We start from the raw sequence: 18,402 nt of genomic DNA, 5'->3' as shown, positions 1-18,402 counted from the left end.
GTGTGTCAGAGAGAGAGAGAGAGAGAGTACCACCGACATACGTGTGTGTCTGAGCGAGAGAGCGAGAGAGCGCACCACCGACATACGTGTGTGTGAGAGGGAGCAATCACCACCAACATACATGTGTGTCTGAGAGAGAGAGCGAGAGAGCGCACCACCGACATACGTGTGTGTGAGAGGGAGCAATCACCACTGACATACGTGTGTGTCTGAGAGAGAGAGCGAGAGAGCGCACCACCGACATACGTGTGTGTGAGAGGGAGCAATCACCACCGACATACGTGTGTGTCTGAGAGAGAGAGCGAGAGAGCGCACCACCGACATACGTGTGTGTGAGAGGGAGCAATCACCACCGACATACGTGTGTGTCTGAGAGAGAGAGCGAGAGAGCGCACCACCGACATACGTGTGTGTGAGAGGGAGCAATCACCACCGACATACGTGTGTGTCTGAGAGAGAGAGCGAGAGAGCGCACCACTGACATACGTGTGTGTGAGAGGGAGCAATCACCACCGACATACGTGTGTGTCTGAGAGAGAGAGCGAGAGAGCGCACCACTGACATACATGTGTGCAGGAGAAAGAACACTGCTCACATATGCGTGTGTGAGACCACAACTGACATACATATGTGCATGTGAGAGAAAGAGCGAGCACCACCAATATACGTGTGTGCGCGCGAGGGTGAGAGATAACCGCCAACATAAGTGTGTGTGAGAGAAAGACTATTGCCTTCATACACGTGTGTGAGAGTGAGAGATCACTGCCGACCAGGGTGTAAGAGAGAGAGACTACTGCCGATGGGCATGTGAGAGTGAGAGACCATCGCCGAACAGTGTGTAAGAGACAGAAACCACCGCGAATGGGCGTGAGAGAGTGAGAGACCCCTGCCGAACAGGGTGTAAGAGAGAGAGACTACTGCCGACGGGCGAGTGAGAAGGAGAGCCCACCGCCGACGGGCGTGTGAGAGAGCGAGACCACTGCCGACAGGCGCGGGTGGGGGTGCGGTTGCTGTGTGGGAGTGGGTCTGGGTGGTGGTCACCTATGTATGTACGTGTGTGTGGGTGTGAGGCTGCTGCCTATGTACGCATACCAAGTGTCCACACCCTTCTAATGGAGAGCAGCGCATGGCAGTGCCGCCTGTAATTACCCTGATGCTAGGCCCCCGTATTAAGCTGTCACCAGGGGAGGGGTGAACGAGGCCTGGTGTCAGCTTGTGCTGACAAAATCAGCCCCAGCTCTCGCCCACACAGACGCCTGTCTGAGCTCCCACTCCCCGCCCTTTGCTGTCCCAGCCCTTCCCAGCCACACACGAAACAAAAGCCAGGCAACTGCTGATGCGCCCAGTTCCCTCTCCTGCCAGCCCTGAACCTGAGGGGCCCTCTGCAGGGCTGGATTATCCTATTAGCCAGGATGGGCAGGGATGGTTTCCCTAGGCTCTGTTTGCCAGAAGCTGGGAATGGGCGACAGGGGATGGATCACTTGAGGATTACCTGTTCTGTTCATTCCCTCTGGGGCACCTGGCATTGGCCACTGTCAGAAGACAGGACACTGGGCTGGATGGACTTTTGGTCTGACCCAGGATGGCCGTTCTTATGTTCTTATGACATGTTACCAACACATATTATCCGCACCATACATGTATGTATGTAAACACGTAATAATAATAGAATAGCAGTGCTTTTAAAATAATCCTGCTCACTTCTGCTAAGTATCCCATAATCCTTTGCACTCACTGAGGTAAGTTTTGGCTAGAGCAAAGCTGTCAGGATCAGAACAGATGAATGCTTTACCATAGCAACAGAAAGGGAGTTTATTCTCACAGGTCAGTGCTGGAATGTCCCGCAGGAAAAGGATCAGACTATGATTGTTCTACCCCCGTACAGACCTAGGAGGTGCCTTCACGCCCCTTGGGACCTGGAATGCATGTGTTCAGAACAAAGAGATAAGAGGGTACACCAAGATCTCAGAAAAACAAGGGAGAAAGCTGGTTGGCTGAATCTAGTTTCAGATGATATATACTGTAACTTTTACTTGTGAACAGGTAAAGTACAAAAAGTTGATTTTAGGGGTCTAACTTTGGGCGCCCACCTTCTGCATAAGGTGGATGTAACAACACGGCACGAGATGGCTTCTTGGAGACTGGTATGATGGGGCCAAATGAATGTTTACCCCACCCAGCCCGATCAGATAATTACTCCCAATCAGGTTCTTCCAGAGCCCTAATCAGCCTCTATGGCAGTGGTTCTCAAACTTTTGTACTGGTGACCCCTTTCACACAGCAAGCCTCTGTGTGCAGCCCACCTTATAAATTAAAAACACTTTTTTTTTTAAATTTAACGCTATTATAAATGCTGGAGGAGAAACGGGGCTTGGGGGTGGATGCCGAGAGCTCGCAACCCCCCATGTAATAACCTCATGACCCCTTGAGGGGTCATGACCCCCATTTTGAGAACCCCTGTTCTAAGTGATCAGAGTGCAGACTCACCTACTCACTCATTGCACTCTGTCACACCATATTGTCATTGAACTGTAGCAATAAACCTGACTGATATTGGCTGTTTGGGCTGTTGCACATATGTCATAACGAACCAAAGTGCAGTCGAGCAATTGACTATACAGTTTAGTTCAAGTGGTGGAGGACTGTGCTATAGGTCTGAAGGTCCCAACCCTGCTGATGCCCCATGTGGGGTCACTATAGCTCTACATGATAAAATTTCTGTTTTTAAAATTTGTATGTTTTTTTAAACATTAGGACATTACATGTAAAAAAGTATGTTTAAAGGAACATTAAGGTTGCAAAGTCAAGCCCTCTGAAGTTAGGAAGTGCCAAAATTAAGGTTGCCTGTTCAACCTTAACTCTGCCCTTTTGCGTGTATCCCTTATGACCATCTTTAATTACACAATCACATTTTTTTCCACAGCTTCCCTGCCTCCTTCAAGATGAATTCAGACTTAAACCACAAAGTCCCAAAAGCCTGTCCCAGAGCATGGCTCTTACCTCCGAGCCTGGGTGAGCGCAAGGGTTCCTTGACAGCGCCCTTTATCAGCTCCTAGGAGGTGTCCTGTTCTGGGATTTGGCTTATAGTTTCCCAGAGTCAGCTGCCTCCAAGCACTGCTTCAGCTATCTTCTAAGGAATCAGCTGCATGGGGGATGCCAGAGACCCGAGTGCCCCCACCCTCAGCCAGAGGAGCCACGGCCCATCCACCCGCCCCAGCCAGCCCCCGCCCCCCGAGCGCTGGGCCGGCCCCAGCTGTTGGCCCCACACTGGCCCCAGCACTGCCCCGGCCATTGGCGGGCCCAAGCTCAAGGTGGCTGGCTGGAGCTGAGTCCCTGGTGCCCCTCTGGCTTCAGGTAGAGAGGGAGGGTGGGGCCTCAGGTTGCAACGTGGGTGGGGCGACGGCCTAGGTCAGTGGAGGTTTAGCCTGCCCTGGCCTATGATACCTGCCACCCATGACCAGCTGCCTGAGGTGTCCTCCCCGCACCAGGTGTTTCTGGTTGGCTTATTTAGCAAGCCAACTCCAGGCTTCCTTCCAGGCAGCTCCTTCACACCCTCTCTCCCCCTTGCCTTTGCTCCTCCCAGGCACCCAAAATGAGTGGACATTTTTGACCATTTGGGGAATAATCCCTGCGCCTCGGTTCCCTTTGTGTGAAACGGGGGTAACACCCCCTTGCCTCAACAGATGCATTCATTAGTGTCTGCAAAGAGCGCAGACAGTACGCTGTGAGCATCACAAAGAAGCCCATGGGGGAATTAATAATTCTTTATTCAGAGCAGGGTTTGGACAGTGAGCAGAAAATAATGGATTGGGCCACACGCTGAATGAGGAGGATATAAAGAAAGACTGAATGAAGGGTCATTCAGTCAGCACTGTCCATTCTGAGCACTGAAGGAGGCAGGGGTCCTGTGGAAAAAATACCCCATGATCATGTAATTAAAGGCTATAGCATAATGCATACACACAGGGAGGCCTGGGCACCCTTAATACAGGCGTATCCTAGCTTTTGAGTGCTTGATTTTGCAACCTTAACGTTCTTTTAATGTAATTTGTTTTGGGGCTGTAATTCCTATCTGCTGCCCAGTAAATGCCCAGGGGAGCTGCTGCGTAACAGCTTCCTGACCAGAGCTGTGCGGTGGCCACACGGGCCAGGGCTTGTACATTCGTCTCACCCCATAGACTTGACCAGCGCATCATGGGCCACAGACCAACCCTCCCTTCGAATAATCACATCATTGGCCATCACAGATAACCCCTTTCCTAAGGATCCCCAAGACCTTTCCAAGCTACCTCTTCACCCGTCTCCAAAATGCGGCCACCTCTAGGGTGGAACGCAGCAGCGGGGGAACCAGCGCACAGCAACACTGCACTGAAGTTTAGGACAGGATGTGGAGAACCCCTCACCCCTGGATGCAACTGAAACATATGGAGACTTTTAGGGAAGTAGAATATACTTAGCCTCATGGGAACTTGGCCAGGACACTGAGGTTAACCCTACAGGTCTTCTAGAAAGGAAACTCCTCTTTGGGCCAGCTGGCCCCCATCACACAGCGTCTGGGCAACTCATGTGCACTCCTGGATTGTATCCCACAGCCCCTCCCCCAGGAGGAACCATCCCCAGCTATAGGAACAGAGCAGCAGGGTAGGTGAAGTAACTTGGCAGAGATCACATAGGACGCCTGGCACAGAGCAGGGAATTGAACCCAGGCATCTGCCTACTAGACCGTCCCTCCATTCACCACTGCGGTCACCACAAAACCCCTCCTGCCTCCCACTAGCTGGGAACAACTCTCGGTAAATGAGCACCCTGGGCTGGGTTTGAACGGGCCATCTGGAGTTTAAAAAGCTCTATAGCCTGTTACGGTCTGTGACTCCAGCCGCCTGGGTCTAATCACACCTACAGCACCTCCCAGCTGGGGTGCACCAAGGCCTTTAGTAAGACGTCTTAGCACATATTTAGTGTTGGTCTCAAAGCAATTTACATGGTTCGGTACCAGCCCATTTCACAAGTGCGGAAACTGAGGCACAGAAAGGCAACGTGACTCATCCAAGCTTGCACAAGTAGGAACAGAACCCAGGTGTCCTGACCCCCCATCCTTTTATTCTGATCTGCCCAGACCATGTTTCCATGGGGAAGGACTAGCATTCCCATCCTTTATTTAAGGGTGGCCACTGGGATATCCCATTCCCTGTCCTTTAGACAGGCATCTGTAGCTGAAATAATCCATTCCCAGACTTCAGTTAAGGATGGTCTCTGGGCTGGTTCACTTTACGGTAGAAGGAAACAATAGCTTCATGATCTATGATACTATACTTCCCTACAAACCACCTGTTCGGCAACATCGAGGTCAGATTATATGTGTTCCGCTGCCCTCTACTGAACAGACCCAGAACTCAACAGGGCATCATAGGCCCTATACTGGGAGAACCAGAGGACATTCGCTTTCCAGTACAAACTATTTTACCTTTTGCCCTTGGACTTTCGCTGCCACCACCAAACGTCTAACACCAGTTACTGAGAAAGAGTTCGTTTGGAAGCCTCTTTTCCCCCAAAATCCTCCCCAAAACCTTGCACCCTCCTTCCTGGGGAAGGTTTGATAAAAATCCTCACCAATTTGCATAGGTGAACACAGACCCAAACCCTTGGATCTTAAGAACAATGAAAAAGCAATCAGATTATTAAAAGAAGAATTTTAATAGAAGAAAAAGTAAAAGAATCACCTCTGTAAAATCAGGATGGTAAATACCTTACAGGGTAATTAGATTCAAAACATAGAGAATCCCTCTAGGCAAAACCTTAAGTTACAAAAAGACACAAAAGCAGGAATATCCATTCCATTCAGCACAGCTTATTTTCTCAGCCATTTAAAGAAATCAGAATCTAACACATCTCTAGCTAGATTACTTACTAAGTTCTAAGACTCCATTCCTGTTCTGTCCCCAGCAAAAGCATCACACAGACAGACCCAGAACCTTTGTTTCTCCCCACCTCCAGGTTTGAAAGTATCTTGTCTCCTCATTGGTCATTGTGGTCAGGTGCCAGTGAGGTTATCCTAGCTTCTTAACCCTTTACAGATGAAAGGGTTTTTCCTCTGGCCAGGAGGGATTTTAAAGGTGTTTACCCTTCCCTTTATATTTATGACAGCTGTGCACTGCTAGGTGGCTGTAGATTTTTATCAGGTTATAGCAGGGATTCTCAAACCTATTTGATCGGACCCCCTTTCTTTGCATCTGTCATTGTTTACGGCCCCCCCCGTCCCCCAAATTCATATACCACCACCCAGCTCTGAAGGCAGAGTGGAAAGCAGCAGCTGCTGGCTGGGCGCTCAGCTCTGCCAGCAGCTCTGCCATCTGCAGCAGCACAGAAGTAAGGGTGGCAATGAGAAAAGTGATATTTGTCAATATAGAATCCTAGAAGATCAGGGCTGGAAGAGACCTCAGGAGGTATCTAGTCCAACCCCCTGCTCAAAGCAGGACCAACCCCAACTAAATCATCCCAGCCAGGGCTTTGTCAACCCGGGCCTTAAAAACCTCTAAGGAAGGAGATTCCACCACCCCCCTAGGTAACCCATTCCAGTGCTTCAACACCCTCCTAGTGAAATAGTGTTTCCTAATGTCCAGCCTAGATCTCCCCCACTGCAACTTGAGACCATTACTCCTTGTTCTGTCATCTGCCACCACTGAGAACAGCCGAGCTCCATCCTCTTTGGAACCCCACTTCAGGTAGTTGAAGGCTGCTATTAAATCCCCCCTCACTCTTCTCTTCTGCAGGCTAAATAAGCCCAGTTCCCTCAGCCTCTCCTCATAAGTCATGTGCCCCAGCCCCCTCATCATTTTTGTTGCCCTCCGCTGGACTCTCTCCAATTTGCCCACATCCTATCTGTAGTGGGGGGACCAAAACTGGACACAGTACTCTTTTCACAGCAGACTTAGCTTACTAATCACCCTTACTTCTACACTGCTGTTGCCACCCCTGGGGCTGACAGCCAAGCCTTGCAACCTCCAGGTGAGAGGTTGGGGTGCAGGGAGGAGAGCCTGAGCCTGGGCTATCTCCTGATGAGGGACTTGGGGAGGAAGGAGAGCCCGGGTGGCGGGGTGCATGTGTGCATGGCCCTTCCATGTGTGCATGGCCCTTCTGCATGAGCTCCAACCACCCAGGGCTGACGGCCTGAGCTCTACACACACAAAAAGAAGCACACAGCTCGCATCTCCTTTGACACCTTCCTGCGCCATAGTCTGAGAACCGCGGGTTAGAGCCCTGCCTCGCATCTGGCATAGGAGTCTGATGTTCTCACAAGTGTGGCCCTGGCATCAACACCCCGCCCAGACACAACCCACTTAGCCCAGCGTGAGTGAATGTACCTCTGTATTCATACCCTACATGCAGCTGCAAATAATCTTTGTGCAAAATATGCCTCGGGAGGTATCATTGGAAAACTAATAACTTGCTGGGCAATAATATCATGGTGTAATGTGTTTAGCAGCATTGTATGTAAAGCTATGAACATAAGCTGAAATCACGACTGAAGTGTGTTTACCAGATAAGTCTGGGGAGAGGGGTGAACCTGTTTCTCAAAGACAAATGACACGCTGATGCCTCTAGCCAGGTGTCATCAAAGGCCATCACCTATCAAGTGGCCATCACCTATCAAGTGGCAAAGGGATAGCTCAGTGGTTTGAGAATTTGCCTGCTAAACCCACGGTTGTGAGCTCAATCCTTGAGGGGGCCATTTAGAGGTCTGGGGCAAAAATAAGGGATGGTACTTAGTCCTGCTGTGAAGGCAGGGGACTGGACTCGATGACCTTTCAATGTCCCTTCCAACTCTGTGAGATAATAATAATCAGGAGATATACCTACTATAATAAAGCAATTGGAAAAACACGGAAAGGAAAAGGGTGTATGAAAGTGGTTGCTGGGGGAGAAGGAAAATCAAACCATCAGTTCTTAAGTTTTGGGGGAGGGATAGCTCAGTGGTTTGAGCATTGGCCTGCTAAACCCAGGATTGTGAGTTCAATCCTTGAGGGGGCCATTTATGGATCTGGGGCAAAAATTGGGGATTGGTCCTGTTTTGAGCAGGGGGTTGGACTAGATGACCTCCTGAGGTCCCTTCCAACCCTGATATTCTATGATTCTTTGGCAAGGAACGGGTGCAGAAACAAACAGGTCTGCATCTTAGCAAACAAGAGCAGGGAACCTTTATCACCACCAGACTTTTTGCCTCCATCCTCACAGCAGGAATGAACTTTATCTAGGAGTAACCCTCAGGAAAATGCATTTCAAAGGGGGAATGAACTATAAAAGGGAGGGGCAACCCCCCTGAAGGGATCTCTCCCTGTCCATCTTGCTCTCATTCAGGACAAAAGGAACAGCCTATACACTTTGGGAGCAGATCCTGGCCTAAAACGTAGTCAGCAATGTTCCTGGGAACCCGTGGTAGGGATTTCACCTTGAACCAAGTTTAGTTTGTTAAGCTTAGTACTAGGAAGCCTTTTATCTTTATTTTTCTTGTGACCATTTCTGACTTTCATGTCTTAATACGGGCGCTCCCTTAAAACCTCTCTCTCGGTAGTTGAATCAACGTGTTTTATTCTTTCATCAAAACTAATCCAATATGGTGAACTGTGTGGTTAGCTCCATTTAGGGTGGCAGACTGTTGTATCTTGATCTCCGTAGAGAGCAACGGACCTACTATATCTGGACTGTCCAGGAGAGGGCTGATCAGTGCAGAACACACTTTTGGGGGGAAATCCAGGACTAGGAGTGTGTTGGGGCCACCCTGCTGGTAGTAACCAAGGCTGGTGGAAGACAGAGTGTGTCTGGTGTTTGCTGACAGGCAGCTGGGGTCATAGTTGCTGGACCAGGGCTGTGGCTAGACACAGACACTCAGGGTGTGACCTGCATGCTGTTTGGCTGCTTGTGTGGAGCCCAGGTTGGTAGCTATAGCAGCAAAGCATTGTGGGACACCCCAGGTGGCAGGGCAGGGGTGACACAGCCCTTCACTGGTCTGGATTGCACCCCAGAATGTCATATCAAGGGCTTTAAAAGAAACCCAGGGGAAACCTGTGTGTGACTCACAAGCCAGGCAATTCAAGGGATCTCGGGGAGAGTCAAGGGCTGCAGCATTTTTTAATTAGCAGTGTTCAGCTAATGAATTAGCTGTTTGCTTCTCCCATTAGCAGTGGCGCTGGATTCTGAAAGTAACTGCAGCAGGTAGAAAGCTCCCTGCTGGACACAGAGAGAGTACACAGGCCGCGACATTAATGCAGGATTCTTCTTAAGCCCTCCTCTCTTCAGTGCATGAGGGCCCCCCCCCCAAGCCTCCCAAGAGCACCTAGGAGAAAGAGAAAGTCACCTATACTCAAACCTCAGCCAGGATTGCAGGCCTCAGACTCAGATGAGTCACAATAATGCAAAGCTCCAGAGTCCTGCTGGGTTCCTTGCTGCATCTGGGTGCCCACTTCGCCCTAGGCTTGAGGAACACCTTCTGTATGTACCTGCCCAGAAGACCAGGGCCTTTTCTCTAGGACAAACACGCAGCAACTTGGACCCACATTTCTACCACCTCCAGGGTTCGGCAAGACAACTCCCCCTGCCTGAGGCTGAATGCACCTGCTCCAGGTGACACGGCTGCAGAACCTCAGCACTGGGCCTCAGAAGAACCAAAGGCCGACGTCACTGTTTCCCATGCCAGCTCCACGGCACGCTGAATTCAGCGCTCTGGGTTCAAAGGATGTGGAAAAATTGGAAAACATCCAGCGGAGGGCAACAAAAATGATTAGGGGACTGGAACACATGACTTATGAGGAGAGGCTGAGGGAACTGGGATTGTTTAATCTGCGGAAGAGAAGAATGAGGGGGGATTTGATAGCTGCTTTCAGCTACCTGAAAGGGGGTTCCAAAGAGGATGGATCTAGACTATTCTCAGTGGTAGCAGATGACAGAACAAGGAGTAATGGTCTCAGGTTGCAGTGGGGGAGGTTTAGGTTGGATATTAGGAAAAACTTTTTCACTAGGAGGGTGGTGAAACACTGGAATGCGTTACCTAGGGAGGTGGTGGAATCTCCTTCCTTAGAAGTTTTTAAGGTCAGGCTTGACAAAGCCCTGGCTGGGATGATTTAGTTGGGGATTGGTCCTGCTTTGAGCAGGGGGTTGGACTAGATGACCTCCTGAGGTCACTTCCAACCTTGATATTCTATGAGTCTATGAAAGGCCCTAATGGATCAAAACCTGGCTACCTCAGGGCGCAGCTCATCCTCCATGGGGCAGGACCAATGCAGATAGAGCCCTAGATACGGGGAACAGGGGTGCTCAGCAGCTGGTCACCTTGCCAAAGGTGGAAGCAAGGGAGGAATTCCTTGCCAGCAGAGATCGGACTCGGCTCAAACCTGCCGGTGTGCAAATCCCACCTTCTCATTCTAGCCTGTCCCCCAGAAAGCCCAGGAGAGAACAGCAGTGGATAAACCATAGTCCAGTTCTTGCTCTGGTGAATCGGCTCATGAACCGCAGCATCATCAGGAAGCCAGTCCCTAGGTGACGTTCCACCTTTCCACGAGAGCGCGGAGTCTCGCCCCTTCCGAAGGCACCAAGACACTTTGCGCCCGACTGCGCCCTCACTGGTGCTGTGCTCTCCCACGGGCGTGGCTGAGTCTTCTGCGGGCACATGCCCTGGCTCTTCACGCCACTGTGAGCTGAGCTGCTCTATGGTTCTTTCCCCCCGTGAATTGTGGGACAACTTGTTCGTCCTGCTGGGCATGCAGGGGGCATGGTGGGAAGGCGCTGGAGGACCTCAGCACTGGAGTGGTTTACCTTTGCCCTCATTGCAAAGTGGGCGGGTTACCCATCCGAGTGGAAGCCACGCCCACGCTCTCACCCAGCCCCACCTGGGCCAGCTAGCGCGGTTTGAAAGCACCACTAAACTCAGGCAAGAGGGTCTTAGGTAGGGGTGGGAGGGCATCCCCCCAGGTAAGCGCTAATTCTGCAGAGACGACAAACCATGGAAACTCTCTGGGACAGGGGCTATGTCACTTTGTTCTGAGTTTGGCAGCACCCAGCAGGATGGGCCCCTCTAATCCATGACTGGGGCGCCCAGGTGCTACCACAACAGAAACAGATAAAACCATGGGGAGAGAAGCTGCACGTTAGCAAGAACTCCCCCGGCTCAGCAGAGAGGGTTTGCACCGGTGATGGTTTCCAAGCACTCTCTCCTCAGGCTCACCAGGACCAGCAAACAGGGTTTGGAGCCCCGCTGCTGTGTCTGCCTGGGCCAGACCATTTTGGTCTGACCAAAAAAAAAAAAAGGCTTTTTAACCCAAACCAAATATTTTCAGTGACAATTTTCATTTTGATCAAAACTTTTTGTTTTTTTTAAAAAAACAGGGTCGGGCAGCCAAAGGTTTTGGAGTTTGGGGGATTTCCCCACCTTTTCCGGGGGGGGGGGGGAACAAGAAAATGAAAGGAGGGGAAAGAAACGTTGTGGAATCCCCATCACTGGAGGTTTTTAAGATTAGATTAGACAAACCCACATCAGGGGTGGTCTTGGTGGACTCGATCTGGCCTTAGCATGGGAGGATGGACCAGATGACCTCTAGAGGTCCCTTCCAGTGATAAAAAACTGGAAATTTGTCATTTTATTGAAGAAAAAAACCACAAGGAATTCAGGGGAAAAAGTCAAATGAGATGATCTTTTTGGTTTATTTTGAAATGCCAGCCCTTGTGTTAATTAACATGCTTAACCAACATGTTTGCGAAGGACACATCAATGTCCTAGTCTGGAGAGAGTCTCGGATCTGGGCATGGGTTAGTATCCCCTTGTTTCAAAGGTTCAGCAGGGCTAACTTAGCTCAATGCACATGACTGCAGGCATTCTCCTGAGTTCAGTGCAACCAGTACTGACAGGTCAGAGCGGCCGATCCCTACCTCTGACTGCAAAAAGAAAAAAAAAAGAGTAACCCCGTTAAAAAAGGGAAATCCAGTGGAGAATGATTAACAAGCGGCTGGTGGGACAGCATGATGTGGATGTGGCCAAGTCCAGCTCCTATCTGGGTGCCTCAGAAAGGTTGAGACACTTAAAGAGGGAACATTCTCCTGTGCTCAGGGTGGAGAGCAAGGCTGATCTAATGATTAGGGTGCTTGGGAGACATGGGCCCAAGGGTCTGCTCCACCACAGATGCCTGGTGTGACCGTGGACAAGCCACTGAGGCTGCCTTGTCTCAGGTTGCCATCTGTACAATAAGAATAACAGCACTGCCCTGACTCACAGGGGTGCTGCGAGAATAAATACACTAAAGAGGGAGAGGCCCTCAGAGACGATGGTGATAAAGGTCAGACCTAAGATAGACAAATGAGGTATGACCAGGGGGCAGTGAGATTACTATGGAGCTTTGATGTTCAGTGAACATAAGAACGGCCACACTGGGTCAGACCAATGGTCCATCTAGCCCAGCATCCTGTCTCCAACAGCAGCCAATCCCAGGTGCTTCAGCGGGAATGAACAGATCAGGGCAATTATTGAGTGATCCATCCCCTGTTGTCCACTCCCAGCTTCTGGCAGTCAGAGGTTCAGGGACGCCCAGAGCATGGGGTTGCATCCCTGAGCATCTTGGCTAATAACCATTGACGGACCTGTCCTCCAGGAACTTATCTCTTTCTTTTTTGAACCCTGTTATACTTTTGGCCTTCACACCACACCCTGCTAACTAATTCCAGGGTGTGTCTGTGCTGCAATAAAAGACTAGAGGCTGGCCCGGGTCAGCTGACATGGCTCGCAGGGCTGGGGCTGCAGGGCCGTAAAATGGCCGTGCAAATGCTTGGGCTGAAGCCCGAATGTCTACACTGCTATTTTTAACCCTGCAGCCCAAGCCCCGTGAGTCCACGTCAGCTGATCCGAGCTCCAAGACTCGGGTTTTTTTATTGCATTATAAACAGACCCTCAGTGCTTAAGGAGCTTGCCAGGGATCTGCTTTATTTTGTGGCTGCTTCCAACTGGCTGCACGTAACAAGAGCTTCACAGCACCCTGGCAAGAGCCTATGGGTGAAGCTCGGCTGTTAAAGGCCAGGCCCATCCGCGTGGTCGGAGCCTAGGAACAGAGCTGTGGGAGAGCTGCTGCCATGCAGCTGAGGCAGGGGATCAGCGCCAGGGGCCGCACGGCCAGAACTGGGGGCCAGAGCCAGGGGTCAGCACCTGCTGCCCTGCGACCAGAGCCAAGGGGTGGGTGCCCAAAGTCCCGTGGTTGGAGCTGGATGCCGTGCGGCTGTGGGTCGCCGCCGGGGGCCAGTGACTGCCACTGCACGGCCGGAGCTCGGGACCGGAGCCAGAGCCTGCTGCCCCGCAGCTGGAACCAGGGGCCGGAGGCTGAAGCCTCGCAGCTGGAGGCCAGGGCTGTGTGGCCAGAGCCGGGGCAGGGGGTCAGTACCCGCACGGCCCGGCTCCTGACGTCCCGCTGCTGGGGCCTGCTGCCCAAACCCCCTCCCCACAAGCTGGGTCAAGAACTCACCTTGCTCCTGCAGTGCTGTGCCCCACCTCTCCCCAGAGGCGGTGCCGGGGGCACATCCAGGAGCAACAAGGATGGGAGGAGGGGCCGATGCTTCGCGCCCCTCCATCATCGCCCCGAAGGCTGTCGGTATGGCACGAAAACCCCGTTGGGTGGCAGCGTGCGGCCGCATTTGAGAAACGTTGCATGGGAGCGCGTGCCAGGAAAGGGAACAGTGGCAGAGGTAGCCGGGGGTGCCATTCGGATGCATGGGCCTGGCACGGACTCTTTGTTTACATGCCAGGAAAGTAGCTGAAAGGGCCTCACCGGTGGCCTGGATGTCAGTGCAGGAACTTGGGGGAAGGCTGGGTGCTTTGTGTGGGGAAGAGCGGGGTGCACGGGGGTGGGGGAGAGCCATCTATCACTTTGCTACAAAACAAATCGGAGCTGGCCCAGTCCAGGCTGCGGCCAGCCCCATGCAGTCTGTCTCTGCTGCAGAGCTGGATTCAGTGGGTCTGAGCTGGGCTCTAGGGGGACTGGGGGCGCCAGCTCCTTTCATCCCAGGAGTGCCCTCTCTCAGCTGCCTATCACCCTGGGGGTGTCGCAGAGCGTTCAGAGGCATTAATTAAGTCTCTCTGCCCACCGTGGGAGGTAGGCAACACGCTGGGAGATTTGAAGGAACTTGCCCAAGATGATACAGTGAGTGAACGGCAGAACAAGGAACAGGAGTTGTGACTTCTCCTAGCTCTAACCACTAGACCCCACTCCATCCCCAGAGCCAGAAAAAGAACCCAGGAGTCCTGACTGCTATGCCCAGGCTCTAACCACCAGCCCCCATTCCCTCTCCTGGAGGAATTGGTAAAATAGTTTCTCCCTCCTGGGATTTATTCCCCATCCACACCCCCAGCCCTACCATGCTGCCTAGTGCTAAAGAGAAGCCAGGCAGACAGGAAGTGGGACCAGGATTTCAACTGTATGGCAGGCTGCTCTGGTCCTGCTTAGTACAGACTGTTCTCTCTGTCATGCAGGGGCATCCCCCTGTCCCGCTCGAGTGGCTAGACAACATATAGAGCGGAGGTGGTCCACAGATAGTCCCCTCTAAGGTGCCCGCTTGGGGTGGCCGCACACGAGAGAATGAAGGGCCACCCACCTAATTAGTGAAGCCATGCAGGCTTGGCTCCACTAATTAGGTGCCTGGACCCTGGAGAAAATGCACATGTGAGGTGAGGTGGTGGCCTCGGAGGGAATGGGGGTAGGTGGGAGGGAGCAGTGGGGTGAGAAGAGGGGTGGGGGAATTTGGGATGTGCAGGGCTGTGGCAGCCAGAGAAAGAGGCGACTTTCCCCAGCTCCAGGGCTGCCCTCCTTCCCAGCCCCAGCTCGGGGGCTGCCACGGCGGGGGAGAGAGGGAGAGACCCCCCCTCCTTCCAAACCCCAGCTCGGGGGCTGCCACGGCGGGGGAGAGAGGGAGAGACCCCCCCTCCTTCCAAACCCCAGCTCGGGGGCTGCCGCGGTGGGGGAGAGAGGGAGAGACACCCCCCCTTCCAAACCCCAGCACCGGGGCTGCTGCGGTGTGGGAGAGAGAGAGATAGACCCCCCTCCTTCCAAACCCCAGCTCGGAGGCTGCCGCGGTGGGGGAGAGAGGGAGAGACCCCCCCTCCTTCCAAACCCCAGCTCGGGGGCTGCCGTGGAGGGGGAGAGAGGGTACATCCATTGCATTAGAAAGGGGAGACTATTGATATTAAAATATGAGTTGTCTGCTTTTATTTGTAGAACAAAAAAGCGTTAATTCTTATTAAGGGTTTTTTTATAGCCCTTTTACGCAAAGTACTTTACAACAGTTAGCCAATGGTACAAATAACATTGGGAAAGATCATTAAGCGGCCTGCCAAGACCCACAGCAATTTTCAAGTGGTCCGTGGGGAAAAAAAGCACTGATGTAGAGGTCTGTGAGCCCACTGATGGCCCGGGATCTTTCGCTGTTAGATCCAAAGGTCCTGGGTTCAACTGCCACACACGCTCCAAACCCCGCGGTGTTGCTGCCCAGGCTGGATCTGCCGCCACAATGAAGCACGAAGAAAACTTCCCTGTAGGTTTGCCCGTTGCTCACGCTCATCTGGCCCTCTCCCGGACAGGACATGCCATTACCCAGAGCCCAGTCCAGCGCGGGGGCTCAGCTGCCACCGAGGCAGGTGGCTCCCAGTTACACATATCCCTGCACAGCCTGGGAGGGGGGTTGCATGGGGATTTGGCTCCCCAGCCTGCCCTTTCTCTTCCCCACGCCACTGAACCAAGGGGCGGCCAGCCGTGCTCCAAAGAGAAGAGGAGCTGCGCCGTCATGTGGCTCCATCTCGAGATCACCAGCCGTCTTCCAAGGAGGGCAGGTGCTGGGCCACATTCCCCTGCCCAGCTCCGCTAGTTCACTTCACTTGTGCCCTGTGACCCTTTCCCTTTCCTTTCACCCCCTCCCCTGGTTCTTGTCATGCAGCCAGAAAGCAGAAGATCGGACGTCCGAAGTGCAGGCAATGCCACGTTGATTGGGGTTAGTTTTAAGCAAGCGTCTCCATAGCTCTGACCCCGCAGAGCCTTGTTTCCCGGGTCCCAGTCCCCAGCTTCTTAGCAGGCATAATTATACCTGAAGTGCCCGCCCTGGGTCCCGCCCTAGGTCCCACCCCTTACTGTTTACGGTTACGTTCCGTCTTGAGGGGTTGCGAGTCTGGGAGCCACCTCTTTTGGATCCCATGGGAGGGGTGAGGAAGCAGGCTGTGTTTTGATCAGGGACAGGCATTTCTTTGGCTTTTAGTGTTTCTTATACCTCCCCCACATCCCCCTGGCCCCTCCTAACTGGTTGCTTGACCTTGGCTTGAGAGAGGCGCCAGGCAGCCTTCCAGTGTACGCTTGTAGATTACACTTCCACCATCCCAGTGATACTTTTGTTCTGTTTCTTATTTTTTTCTCATTATATGAACAAACCCATCTGGCTGGGCAGAAGCAACACCCAGCGTCTTTGTTCACATGTTAGTAAGGATATAAGAATATCAGAAATGAAACCCCAAATTCTATCTCAGGTTACCAAACAGACCGTCCTGGCCTGGGGCGCCCTCCCTCGCTCTACCAATGCACTCACTCCTAGTGGCCTCCCTTAGATGCTGAATGGGAGACCAGACGGACCTTCAGGGCCTCCGCAGCAGAGGACTCCCATAAAAGACAGACAGATCAGAAAGCGCTTTACAAAGGATGTCAGGCTCATCATCCCCATTTTACAGAAGGTGAAACTGAGGCACAGAGCTGCAAGGTGACTTGCCCAAGATCACCCAGCAGGGCAGTGACAGATCCGAGACTAGAACCCAGGTCTCCAGCTACTAGGCCACTCTGCCTGCATGGATCACTCCTCTCCCTGGCCCAGGAGAGATCACCCATCCATGGAACCACACGCATAGGCTCTGGGTGATCACCCACCAATGGCCCAGCCCCCAGAGGAGCCTAGGCTAGGGCGTGTTACTCAAACCCTGCTCTAACTCTGATTCTTGTTGGGCAGGGCCTCGAAGGACAATGGGCTACCTGCAGCCCTGGCAGCATGGCAATGAAAACGAACGGGTGACAAGCAGCAGGGTCAATAAATCATTTGAATGGGTATTTTCCGGCTCATTGTCCCTCTGGCCTGTGCTGCGCCTTTCCACGGCTTTCAGCACAGACACAAATAAGGAGCTCGTGTTTATATAGGACCACGAGCGTGCTGGCACGTCACAGACAACTGGGTAAGCAGGGCTCAGGATTGGGACCCAGCAGAGACCTGGGCTCTGTTCCCCGCATAGGCAGACAGCTGCTGTATGACCCTGGGGAAGACACTTCCCCCTCCTACCCCCAGTGCCTGTCTCCACTCCCACCCCGTGTCTGTCCTCTGTTTAGCTGGGGAGCTCTTCGGAGCAGGGCTGCACAGCACAAGGGGGCTCTGAGCTTGGGCAGGGTCTCAAGGAGCTTCGGATCAGAAATCAACAGGACTACTCCAGGAGTAAGGCACGACTCAAGGCGAGCAAGGGTATCGGGCACAGACTCAAACAGTCTGAATAGACAACGCAGGGAGACGGACGTCCCAGCATTTCGCTCCCCTCAAGCCACCCCGGCTACAGGAGAGCCAGGTGGATTCTCTTTCTCCTTGCACATCAGCAGCCCACGCGCTTGCTACATTCCAGTCTGGGAAGGCAACTTGATTCCTTGGGATGATGTGAGAAGGAAAGAGCCCAGCTTGGCTCTCAGCTTCAGGGGCAGGGCATGTTAGGAAAAGAATCTTTTGACTTATCAAGTGACTACTGGAGACAAACATGGACTCGGACTTGCTTCGGGGGCAGAGCCAGCCTTTAGAGGGGCTGGAGGCTCAGCGGACCGATCAGGGGCAGGTGCTCCAATCTAGCACCGGAGGCAGCGTGGAAGGACACAGATGGTGACAGCAATACCTGGCTACTTGTCTACCAGCTCTAGGCCCTGATCCTGCTGTTGGCTTTGCTAGTGAGCACCCCGGTGGGGCCTGGGCCATACCCATCGCACCATGGAAAGAAGCTGCGAGTGATTTAACACGGAGCTTGAAAGGTTCACCTCCCTCCCCGAGGGACACAGCAGAGGCGTGGCTGGGGAGTTCGCTATTAACAACCGTTAATTACACATTATGGTCCTGCTCCCATCTCCTCGGCTCAGAGGATCACGAATGGAAGGAAGCGTCCCCTATGGAGAAGTGTCGGGGGAACAGTTACATGCCAAGTATCGGAGCAAGAGCTTGTTGCTGACAGAGCCCACGGCCTATGAATTTGCTGGAGGTTTTTTGAATAAAACAGCTGGTTTGCTTGGTGTTTGTGGTTTTGGCAAAATCCCAAGCTGAGCTCCCTTCCCCCTGCTGATTTATCACTGGAAGGCAGAGCCCTTACAGATAAGACATCAGGCT

Source organism: Lepidochelys kempii, chromosome 1, assembly GCF_965140285.1.
Source record: "Lepidochelys kempii isolate rLepKem1 chromosome 1, rLepKem1.hap1, whole genome shotgun sequence".
Lineage (NCBI taxonomy): Eukaryota > Metazoa > Chordata > Testudines > Cheloniidae > Lepidochelys > Lepidochelys kempii.
This window is presented reverse-complemented; position numbering follows the sequence as displayed.